The sequence below is a fragment of the Somniosus microcephalus genome, chromosome 3, assembly GCF_052327205.1.
Source record: "Somniosus microcephalus isolate GS21.2 chromosome 3, FLI_Smic_1.0, whole genome shotgun sequence".
NCBI classification, from domain to species: domain Eukaryota; kingdom Metazoa; phylum Chordata; class Chondrichthyes; order Squaliformes; family Somniosidae; genus Somniosus; species Somniosus microcephalus.
Genome location: NC_140989.1, coordinates 241956595 through 241969237, shown reverse-complemented (window position 1 = coordinate 241969237; position 12643 = coordinate 241956595).

Here is a 12643-nt window from a genome sequence, read left to right as displayed (position 1 = left end):
ACAGGTGGGTGTTATTTGGGGCACTCTCCCAAGACTTTGTATTTTAGGTGGGGGGAGAAAAGAAGAAGCAAGGCCGGATCATCAAGGGGTGTAGTGTGTGCTCTTGTTAAAAGCTAGGCCACACACACCACTAATTAGCATCCCTTCTATTGCCTGCCCTGGGAGAGCTTGGAGCTGCCCAAGGTGAAGTCCTTAATTTAATTTAATTACATCGTTAAGACCTGTTGCAGGACTAAGCCTGGGCTTCTCCAGCTTTTCCAGGTGAAGACGTCTTCTCCCCCTGCCAGAAGACCACCATCACCAAAGACTTTTTCCATCGGAGAGTGCAACCCTGCCTACACCCACCCACCATCCTGAGTGGCAACACTGCCCTTTGCGGCCTCCCTCCTTCCCACCCCCCCACCTCTCTCTCTCTCTTTGTCTCTCTCTGCCTGTCTTTCTAAGGCACCTTAGTTTCATCTATTTTATTAATTGCCAATTGAGCAGAGGGGCGAGGGCTCCTCTCCCAATTTAAATCAATAAGGAGAGAGGTGTGTCCTCATTTTAATCAGCTCCCTCTGCTCAATAGAGGACAAAAAAATATATATACACCGAGGCCATTAACACCTTCAGGCCTGTGACTTGGATGAGTGTAGCCCTTAAAAAAAGCACTCCAGAATGGCGACTGCATCTTCGCCGGTGGCGGGGCCAGCCGGGACCTATGTGAGAGTGGTAGCCACAACCACAGCTGCTCCCGCTGTTCCTGCTGCCCCGTCACCTTTTCGATTAATAACGAAAAAGCTTGGGGTGAAGAGCTACACTCACCCCACTATGACCATCGAGGCCTGCGTCAAGGCCATGGCTGGGGTTGTCGGCCCCTCAGCCATCGTCGCGGCCTCGAAAATGTATGGGAAGGCTGTGTTCTTCCTGGGGTCGGAGCGGGCGGTGTCCCTGGCTGTCGCCAAGGGGCTCACCGTGGGCGGGACCTTCCTGCCGGTGGATCCTCTCGAGGCCACCGCGCAGAGGATCATTATTTCCAACGTCCCGCCCTATGTTCCTGGTGAGCTCCTCCTTCCCCATTTGCGACAACTTGGGGAGGTGAGGTCGGGGATCACGCCCATCCCGCTCGGCTTCCGGGAGGCCAGCCTTCGCCACGTCTTCTCCTTCCGGCGCCAGCTGTTTATCCAGCTGGCGCGGGAGGAGGACACTGAAGGGGCGTTCGTCGTCCTCCACGAGGGGACCGCCTACCGCGCCTTTTGGACGTTGGACGGTGTGAGGTGCCATGCCTGCAGGGAGGTGGGGCACATCAGGAGGAACTGCCCTGCCTCCAAGGCCGCCGGATCATCTCGTGCGGCCGAGGCTGGCGCCGCCGCCGCCGCCCTTCCCCCCGGATCTGCCCGCGCGTCAAGTACGTCTGATGCGCGGTTGACGTCGGGGGCCGATGCCACCAAGGCCTCCGGCGGGGGGGAGGGAGCGTGTCCGGCCGGAAAGAAGGCGCGGGGAAAAAAGAAGCACCTTAGGGCAGGTCCCCCCGTGGATGGTGAGCCCTTGCCCCTTGAGCCCCTTACACCCGCGCTCCTCGCGGAGTTGATCAGGGCAGATGTGAGTGGGAGGGGCCCCGTGCCCGAGCCTGTGGCCGCAACCGCCGCAGCGGTAATGCCAATACCTGCGGCCGGGCTCGGGCCCGAGGAACCCGACAAACCTGCTCCGCCGGAGGGAGTCGAGGAGGAGGCCTTTGCAGACATGGAGGTCTCCCTCGCTCCCTCCGTGCTAAAAAGAAGGCGCGACCCCCTGGATGAGGAGGAGGACCGGGAGGAGGAAGGTCCCTCCGAGCAGGGGGAGTCGTCGCCCGCCGCGGGTACTGCGCCCCCCCCGCCCCCCCAGCGCTGTCATCATCACCAGCGATCGGCAGGGGTCGCCTGTCCCTCGGGAGGCTGAGGCAGATGTGTCTGTCCAGCACGTGCCTCCCGGGGATGGGGATGAGACCCTGCCCGTGGGGGGGGTTGCGGAACGACCCGCGGCAGTAATTGAAGTTGACCTTTTATCGGTGTCGTTACCCCTCGCCGGGTCGGGCAGCCTGGGGGCTGGGTCGGGCGAGCTCGAGGATAATGAGCTTGCCCAATGCGACCCGGACGTCTCCCAGGGGATGCTCGTCCTGGTAGAGCTTTTAATTCAAAACCCCCCGTCCGCTGGGTCGGAGGTTGGTGGCGGGGAGGAGGATGGCCCCCTGGCTGCGTCTCTGGTGCCGGACGTACTGGAGGAGCTGGAAATTGTTCTCTCCCCGGTTTCTCCGGTCGTTCCGGCGTCTGAGGCGGAGGGGAGCTCTGAACCGCCGCCGTCTTCTGGCCCGGCACCCCTAGAGGAGCCCAGGGAGAAATCCTCTGCCGCCGATCCTGGGGGTGGGATCCGGGCGGAGGCGGGGCTGGCTGGCGCGGCCGAGTCGTTCGCTTCGCACTGCGCGGCGGACGGGTCGGCCGCTGGTGACGACCCCCTGGAGGAGGATGGGGACTCGGTGATGGGCACGGAGGACGATTCGGACTCCAGCGCCGACGTGGCGATGGATGACCTCGTGCCCCTTGCCGAGTCTCCCCTCATTTCCGTAAGGGAACTCCGGGATTTTATGGCCACGTGCCTGGGTCAGCGCAATAAGGTCCGGCTGGCCCTCGACAGGTGGTCGGAGCTGGCGCTGCTCATCGATTCCGTCCGCGCCGCCGTTAAGATCTTGGGCGCGGACGAGGGTGTGAACCCGCTCGAGCTGCGTCGGCTCACAACGTTTCTCACTGGGCTGCTGAGGAAGTGGCGGCGGACCAGCGGCTGCGCTTCCTCGCCCCGTTAGGTGTAGGTAGAGGTTGCACTATGCTTCTGACATGAAGATAACCATAGCCAGCCTCAACATCAACGGCAGCAGGGAGGCGCGCCGCAGATTCAATAACTTCTCGGTCCTTCGGGACGGGAAGTATGCGGTGTGCTTCCTGCAAGAAACCCACACCGTTCCGGGAGACGAAGCCACGTGGCTCCTGGAGTGGCAAGGAGGGGTCAGCATGAGTCACCTCTCCAACAATTCCAGCGGGGTGGCTATCTTGCTGGCCCCGCATTTTCAGCCGGAGATCTTGGGGGTCAAGGAGCACGTGCCGGGCCGCTTGCTCCATGTCACTGTTCGCCTGGGGGGCGTGCCGCTCCATCTAGTGAACGTGTACGCCCCTCAGACCAGTGCGCAGCAAGTGCGCTTCTTCGAAGAAGTGTCCGCTCTCTTGGGCTCCATCGACGTGGGCGAGTGCGTCATCCTCGGGGGGGATTTTAACTGTACCCTCGAGGCGAGGGACCGTTCGGGTCCCCCGCGAAGCCCGGCGGCGATGGAGAAGTTGAGGGACCTGGTTGGGTCCTTCGACTTGGTGGACGTCTGGCGAAATCTCCACCCCGACTCCAGCGCCTTCACTAGCGTGAGGTCTGGGGGAGGAAGGTCCAGAATCGACCGCCTCTACATTTCCCGGGCGTTCGTCTCCTGCGTTCCGGCAGCTTCCATGCGGCCGGTGCCGTGCACGGACCACCACCTGGTGTGGGCGGAGCTCGCTCCGCTGCGCGCGCGGGGGGGGTCCGTGTACTGGCATTTTAACAACCTGCTGCTGGAGGACGCACGGTTCCGGGATTCGTTTCGTCGATTCTGGGCCGACTGGAGAAGGAAGCAGGGGGGCTTCCCCTCCTTGAGGCTATGGTGGGATGTGGGCAAGGCTCACATCCGTCTCTTCTGTCAGGAGTACGCGAAGGGGTCGACCAAGAGGCGGGAGGCCCGGGTCGGGCGGTTGGAGAAGGAGGTGCTCGACCTGGAGTCCCGTCTCGGTCAGGTCGTCGAGGACCCGGCCCTGCGGAAGGTGTACGAAGAGAAGAAGGGCGCGCTGAAGGACCTGCAGCTCGTCGGGTCCCGAGGCGCGTACGTGAGGTCGCGGATCCAGCTCCTGCGGGACCTGGACCGCGGCTCCCCCTTCTTCTACTCGCTGGAAAAAAGACGGGGGGTCCGTAAGCAGCTCTTGGGGCTGCTGGCCGACGACGGATCTCTGGTCTCGGATCCGGAGGGAATCAGCGCGGAGACCCGCGCCTATTACGGGGCTCTGTTCTCTCCGGATCCGTCCAGCGAGGATGCGCGCAGAGTTTTGTGGGAGGACCTGATGAAGGTTGGCCCGGAGGGCGCCGAAAAATTGGACGCTCCGCTAAGTCTGGCGGAGCTGACCGGCGCCCTCCGCCAGCTCTCTAGGGGAAAGTCCCCGGGGCTGGACGGGCTGACCGTGGAGTTCCACAGGGCGTTCTGGGACGTCTTGGGGGGCGACTATGCGCGGGTCCTGGGGGAAAGTTTGGCGACCGGGGAGATGCCCCTCTCTTGGCGCAGGGCGGTCATTGTCCTGCTGCCTAAGAAGGGCGATCTCCGCCTCCTTAAGAACTGGCGCCCGGTCTCCCTCCTCAGCACGGACTATAAAATCTTTGCCAGGGCCATGTCTGCTCGCCTTGGCACCGTGCTGGCCCACATGATCCACCCCGACCAGTCCTACACGGTCCCGGGCCGGACCATCCACGATAACATCCATCTGGTCCGGGACCTGGTCCACCACTCCCAGAGGGCTGGTCTGTCGGTCGCCTTCCTTTCCCTGGATCAGGAGAAGGCGTTCGACAGGGTGGATCACGAGTATCTCTTCGGGACTCTGCGCGCATTCGGGTTCGGGACGCATTTCGTCGCCCGGATCCGACTTCTGTACGCCGCCGCGGAGTGTCTGATTAAAGTTAACGGGTCCTTGACGGCGCCCCTTCGCTTCGGGAGGGGGGTGCGTCAGGGATGCCCCATGTCCGGTCAGTTATATGCCATTTGCGTGGAGCCTTTCCTGCGCCTCTTGCGGAAGAGGTTGACGGGACTGGCTCTGCAAGGGCCGGGCGTGGAGGTGGTCCTCTCGGCTTACGCCGATGACGTGCTCCTCATGGTCACGGATCCCGCTGACTTGCGGAGGATGCGGGAATGCCAGCAGATTTACTCGGACGCATCCTCCGCCAAGATCAACTGGGAGGAATGTTCCGGACTCCTGGTGGGTCAGTGGCGGGTGGACTCCCTGCCGGAGGAGTTCAGGCCTTTCGCCTGGAGCACCACGCACCTCCTCTATTTGGGAGTCTACCTTAGCCCTGCCGAGGACGCTTGGCCGGCGAACTGGCAAGAGCTGGAGGCCAAAGTCACCGCTCGCCTAGGACGCTGGACAGGACTGCTCCGAGTGTTGTCCTACAGGGGTCGAGCGCTGGTCATAAACCAGCTGGTGGCCGCCATGTTGTGGTACCGGTTGGTCACTTTGATCCCTCCCCCTGCGTTTGTCGCCAAGATTCAGAAGAAGCTCATCGACTTCTTCTGGGACAAAAGGAAGCACTGGGTCTCTGCCGCGGTTCTGTGTCTCCCGCTTAGGGAGGGCGGTCAGGCGCTGGTGTGCCTTCGCACCCAGGCTGCGACTTTCCGTCTTCAGACGCTGCAGAGATACCTGTACGTCGAGAATCCTCCGAGATGGTGTGCGCTGGCGACGTTTTTCTTCCGCCAGCTGCATGGCCTCAATTACGACACGCAGCTCCTGTTTGTGAAAGTGGGCAGCAGGCGTGCCGGCCTGCGGGAGCTGCCTGTCTTCTACCAGGAACTACTATGGGTTTGGAACTACGTCGCTTCCAGGCGGAGCTCTCCCCCGTCAGGAGCGGCGGCTCTCCTTCGGGAGCCGCTGCTCAGGAATCCGCACCTCCACGAACACGGGTTCGGGCGGCTGGCGGAGGGTAGGGCTGTGGCTGGCAAGGTGACCAGAGTCGGGGACCTGCTCGATGGCGGAGGAGCGGGCTGGATGGCGCCGGAGGAGCTGGCGCGGCGCCTGTCCTGGGCCAACATCCAGCTCACGGTCGAAACCATCGAATCGGTAAAAGCGGCACTGGGCCCCGACTCCACTAGGTGTATCGAGGCGGCTCAAGCACGTGGGGCGATCCCGTCCGAGCTTACCCCCGTTCGGACGGAATTCCTCATCGGCGCCCGGCCCCGAAACTCCCCTCGGGAACCGACGCCTCACAACTTGAGCCGTCTCGAGGAAATACCCTCCGTGCCTTTTCATTCCGCGCGGAGGGGTTTCCTGTACGGGCTGCTCCTGCACACTCTCCACTTTGCCATCTTCGTCTACCGTCCGGACACGCCTTGGCGTGGCGTTTTGCCGACTGGCGGTAGCGGAGGTCCCCAATGGAGGGCTCTCTATGCGGGAGTCCTCCCTTGTTCCATCGGGGACTTGGCCTGGAGGGTGTTGCATGGAGCGGTCCCGTGCAATAAGGTTTTAAGTAGGTTCACGGACTCCCGGGCCGCCTGCATTTTTTGCGGCCTGGAGGAGTCCGTGTTTCACGTTTATATGGATTGTGAGAGGTTGCAGCCCCTCTTTCACTACTTGAAGGGGCTGCTCCTCGCTTTTTGGTTGCACTTCAGTCCCACGCTCTTGATCTACGGTCACCCGGTGCGGAGGGGAGCGGACAGGTTGGAGGACCTCCTTGTGGGCCTGCTCCTGGGCCTGGCTAAAAGAGCCATCAATTGGTCCAGGCAGCGGGCAGTCGAGGGGGTCGTCCAGCCGGATTGCCTGCATCTCTTCCGCGGCCATGTTCGCGCCCGGGTGGCCCTGGAGATGGAGCACGCGGTGTCCGCCGGTGCGCTTGAGTATTTCCGCGACCGATGGGCGCCGCGGGGACTGGAGTGCATCATCAACACGGAAAACCAAATTTTAATTTGATTTGTTAAGCTTTAGTTGAACTTTTGTTTATTTACAGTTGAATTGGGTTTTTTTTTTTTGGGTCCAAATAAAAGAGTACCCTCTGTTCAGTAAATACCTGTTATTATTGTTCTCCAGCAGTCCGTGTATTATTTATACTCGGACACTACAGTGTTGATTCCTTTTTGTATTTTGCTCCCTTTCTCCCTTTTCTTCTCTTTTTCTCTTTGGGCTGAATTTTAATGGGAAAGGTGGGTTGGGGGCGGCGGGGGGGCTCCGAGGTGGTTGGGAAACCCGGGAGAACGGGGTTCCCGCAGGCCCTGCCGAATTTAACAGCAGGGCCTGATTTGAATGCGAAGCCTCTGTTTCTCACCCGCAGTCAGTCAGATTGAGAGGCTGGCTGGTAGGCCTGCGGCACCAGGCTGCACAGCGGAGAGAGGGAGGGATCGCATGGGGGCCGGGTGCGGCCGGAGGAGCATGGGAGTGGGGACTGAAAAGATCAGGGGGTGACTGGAGGAGTGGGGATGAGGGAGGGGGGTGGTGTATTAGTGAGCCGGGACCAGCATTGCGGGGGGTCTCCAGTACATCGCGGGCTGGCTGGAGGAGCCCTGGGGTGGTGGGGGGGGGCGAGGGGAGTGGCGGTCTAGAACATAGAGATCGTGGGCTGGCCGGAATCAGCACAGGCTGGGGTGGGGTGGCGTCGTCCAGAATATCGTGATCGCGGGCTAGCACAGCACGGGGAGGGGCGGGGGGGGGAATTTCCTGAACATTGCAATCGCGGGCCAGCCGGAGGAGCAGGAGGGGGAGGGTCCGAAGGGATCGGGGGCCGGAGAAGCAGCACGGGGGGCGGGCCGGGGTGGGAGGTCAGGTGAGAATTGTGGGCCTGGAGCAGCACGGGCAGGGCCGGAGGACCTGGGAGGGGTGGAAAGAGGCCTTGTGGGGGGGAATTGTAGGCCGTGGGGGTGGGGGGTGGAATCGGAGGCCACGTGGGGGGTATCTGATTGTGGGGGGTGGGTAGGTAGGGACCCTGGATTCAGGAGGTAGGTGTAAAGGCACTTACCTCCTGGATCCAGCAGTCCTCGCCTTGCATTAGCTGGTGGATTTCACGAGGTGTCCAAAACCCAACCAGCTAAAGTTAAATTCAAAATGGAGGTTAAAGAAGAGGTTTCCAGCCTCATTATAATATTTAAATAGACAACCGCCTCCTGGCAGTGGATTGGCTGCCTGCCCCGTTCCGCCCCCTGGCCCACCTCCATTAAAAGCTGAATTGCGCGGGATGGAGCGGGGTTCAGGTCGGGATTCACATTTTTAGCACTAACGACCCCCAACCCACCCCTTTTTTTCGGTTTAAATTCCCCCCTTTCTCTTTCTTTCTCATTTTCTTTTTCTTTTTCTCTGTCTCTTTGTTCCTCTTTTGTCTTTTCTCTTTCTTTTCACTTTTTCTATCCTTTTTCTATTCTCTTCCCTCTCTTTTCCGCTCTTTTTTCCTCTCTCTCTTCTATTTTTCTTCTTTTCTGTTTTTCTATTCCTCTGTTTCTCTTTTTGCCTCTCTCTCTCTCTCCCCCCCTCTTTTTTTTTCCTTTTTTCTCTCGCTTTCTTTTTTTAGCTCTTTTTCTCCTGAATACACTTTCTACCTCAGTGGCAGTTCTGCTGGTTTGATGCAGAAGCCCAGGAATTGATCCGTCCTCCTGTTTCTAGGGATGGCTGATGCACTGGAGAGGCAGTACGGTTCCCTCCTGTCTGATTCAGGACAGGGCAGTCTGTTTTTTGACATGGGGTGTCTGGAATTTCCTAAGATGTGCATTGCCAGAAAAAGTCTTTTTTTTTAAAAACTAAACAAAAGTCCATTTCCACTACTTACTTCTATGTCTCACTGTGTTGAAGCATTCATTGTTGAAGGTCTTGATTCATTTCTGTGATCAGCAAAACAAATCTCACAACTTGAACCAACCCCTTTCTATGTCTCTTTCCTATCCTGCTCCTACTTGACGAAAAGGTGGTAATCCCAAAGAGAGCTGAGGGAAGCAAATAGCTCAGAAAATACCACCTTCTGTTTAATCCTGCAAGATACTCGTCCTGTTAAAAAGTTCCCCTTATGTTGGTGTTTCCCTCTATATATCAGCATCTGTTGAGAAGGCTGCTAACTACCTCATGAATGCAGTAAACGGTCATTGCCAGCTAATTTTCAATTAAAATTAGTAAGTGTTGGATCAGTGTTCTGTCTATTACATTGAGTTGGAGGTCTGGGGGTTTTCTTTCTGTTTACAATGTGCTCGAAATTGTTTAGCGCTCTGCCGCTACCGCCCCGCTCTCAGAATTTAGCGCCCTGAGAAAAGTGGTTAGTACTTGATTTAGCGCTCCACTTCCCTCTTGCAGCGCTAAAACTGAATTTCGAGGGTGACGAGAAAAATTAGTGCCTCGCGCTAATTTTTCAACTTTTAAAGTTTTAGTGCCCCAAACAGGGCTGTACCACATTTCTCCCCCTATCTCTTCTACTTCCTAAATTTGCGTTTCATCTGCGTGACCCATCACTGGGAGGTGGATGGCTGCTGGGTTTCAGTGGCTGGCCCTAGGGATGGAGTTGCCTCAGTCTCTCCTCCTGCTGGATCATAAGGTGGCCCTGCAAGAGACGTCGCTTTGGCTACTGATGAAGTGGCTGCCCGGGCCTGTATTTATGCAACTGTTCTGTAAGCCATTTGAGTGGGGTGACCTCTGGGCAGCAATGAGGTAGGTGAAGCCTTGCATTATGAGTGGGGAATCAGATTGAGACAATGTGGCTCCGACAGAGGACAGAGTATGTTGTAGACTGGAGCACTAGATTTCCATAACCCCAGTCCATGCATTCCTGCGAGAAGCTGAGCCTGAGCTTGGAGCCTTGGCCAAGGGTGCTCTGCTGCAGCAGACTCTGGAGTGGCCACAGTCTGCATGATGGTCTGCAGCTCAATCAGATGTTCATGCAACACTGCACAGATGTGGGTTGTAGACTCCTCCATGGACACCTCCAAAGTGTATAGGCTACATGCCAGTCTCAAATGATCCCAGTGCTCATGTTGAGCTACCAAAGAACGTTTGCAGGCAAGCCCTGTGAGGTCCAAATCCCTAGGAACAACAGCTGAAGGAGGACCTGCACTGGCCCTTTGGCCAGCAGGTTACATCACCTCTAATTCCACCTGCACTTTCTTTCCTTGTGCTTAGTGCTCCATCCAGTGGTCCTCCTGCAATTCACCACGAGAGCCATCCAAAGTGGATATATCTGTGCTAGTACTTGCTACTGTAGGAGTGGGTGACTTTGGAATTTTGTGAGGTACTGATTCAAGGCTGTACAGTTGGCTGGGCTGGCTTCTCCTTGTGGCCATCTGGAGGAGCAGAGGAAGAACATGCTTTATGTTGCTTACAGTAATACACTCCTTTAAACATGTCCAGTGCAGGCAACTGTACACGGCACCAGATTGTAGTGTGTCGCACTAAAATGTGGGGTGTATCATCTGCTTCCTAACCCAAGTAATCCCTCAGTGAGAGGAGAGAATAAGAAGATCAGCAATAACAAGAAACAAGGGAAACAACTCATGAGGGAAGCTTCTGAATTCAGCCTCCCCCACCCTTTCTATTGACTCAATGCCCATAATCTCATTGGCCCTCTCATAATGAGTCAAGGTTCATGTTTTGGTGCCTGCCCCCCCACTCCTGTCTGCAAGTGCTGCCTTCTATTACATGTAGTGTTCTGCAAGCAAATATGAAAAGAACATATGTGAGAAAGAGGATTGTGAGATAAGTTGCATTCAGGTGCCCAGAACAACAATTGCCTCTGGTGAGTGTGTGAGCAGCTGTAAGGAACCTTGTGCTACCATAGCACTTGCTGCGTGATATTTGACCCATTTAATGGGTAACATGAGCAGCACAGTGATATGTCAGCGTGGCCTGGCCATGCCTTGATGCTTTTCCAAGTTTACAGCAAGGACCAATAGCCAAACTTGGCAAAACAACTGATTTAAGCTGTTGTCACATGTATGCTCACTTACCTTGACCCAATTTCTTCCACACCTGTTTTTACCTTTAGGGCAGAGGTGAGACCGAATTGAGGCACTTTGTTGCCACCATCTATGCTGCTCTGGTTATACCATTTATTGTAGTGTAGCCCTCTCTTCCAAACAGGGCCATCACTGAATGGCAGCACTCTGGCCCAATCATTTTTGGGCATTCAATGAAATTTCAAACTTTAATGCCGAGCAGTGCTTAGCGTTGTTGGTGCCCAAAATACCATCTGCTATCTTGGCAAGCTCTCAGTGTCATCCACAGTGCACTGGGAGCTCGGTGAAGCTATGCAAATGAGCTGACCTTGCCTTACTAGTTGAAGTTAGCTCCTTCAAGCACATGCACTTGTGGTGCTACACAGAGTATATTATCAACATCATAGTATGCATTTTCTATATTACCTGAGTGTGTTTGCTGGTATCAAACACACTGTTGTGGTCCTATAATCTCCGATTGTGTTTGCTGGTATCAAACACACTGTGGTATTGGTCCCATACTATCTTTACTCAAAGATGTAATAGAAAATATAATAACGATTAGTCAGCACAGATTTCAAAAGGTAAGGTCATGCTTGACCAACCTTATTGAATTCTTTGAAAAAGTAACAGAAAGAGTAAACCAGGGTAATGCAGTAAATGTAATACATTTGAATTTTGAAAAGGCCTTCGATAAGGAAACGCATAGTAGACTCATGACTAAGGTCAGAACATGTGGAGTCAGGGGACAAGTAGCAGAATGGACAACAAGCTGGCTACATAATGGAAAAGAGAGTGTAGGGGTTAAAGGTAGTTACTCAGACTGGCAAAAAGGTGGGTAGTGATGTTCCACATGGATCGGTGCTGGGACCACTGTTGTTCACAATTTACATAACAATTTGGACTCGGGAACCTGAAGTACAATTTCAACATTTGTGGATGACACTAAATTGGTGGGCAGAGGAGGACTGCGACAAAATACAGGAAGACATTAATAAACTTGCTGAATGGGTGTGTAATTGGCAAATTAATTTCAATATAGGTAAGTATGAGGTGGGGCGCTTTGATGGGAAGAATCAAGAGGCCACATACACCTTGGATAATGAGGGCTGGGTTTTACCAGTGTGGGCAGGCTGGGGCGTGTCAGGTGGAAATCGTGTCAGAACCCTGACTCCTAAGTGATGTGTTGAAAAAGTGGGATTTTCCTCTAATTGGACAATTGATTTCCTGCGTGTGGGAACCACTGGCCCAATGAGTCTTTTCATACAGAAAGTCGCCTCCGATGACATCATCAATGCTGCTGGATTTAAGGCCTGCAAGCAGCCTTGCTTCTTCTGGAGACTGCAAAGGCTCTGCAATTTATATGAAGGAGTTGAATTGTGGAAAATATCAACAATCAAGCAAAAGTGTGCTCCTTGATTTGATGAGCCCTCCCTCCAAGCTCTGGTGCACGGAGCCAGCTGTAATAAGAAGGTGCTGTTTCCTTCCTCAGGTAGAAAAAAACCACCCCAGCAGACAAAAGCTGTGTGGCTACAAGTGGCCCAGGAGGTCAACTCCATTTCGCTGAGCCGCAGAGCCTGGCTGCAATGCAGGAAGAGGTTTCATGACCTTTGCCGCACAGGAAAAGTGAGTATGACTTTCCCATCACCCTCAATCTGATCCCCATCGCCTCTCCTCACCAGCACTCTGCTTTGCCAACCTTTTCCTCCACATGCCACTTGATACTTACATCCCTGCACCCTTACCCATTCCCTCTCTCTCTGTGGTCACATTCACTTAACTATTCGACCATGCAGCCCTCACACTCCTTATCACTGTGGTGCCATTACAACAACAACTTACAACACACAGGGAGGGTCCTTTGTATCCTTCTAAGCATCTATGCTATGGATTCTGTACACTCACTCCTTC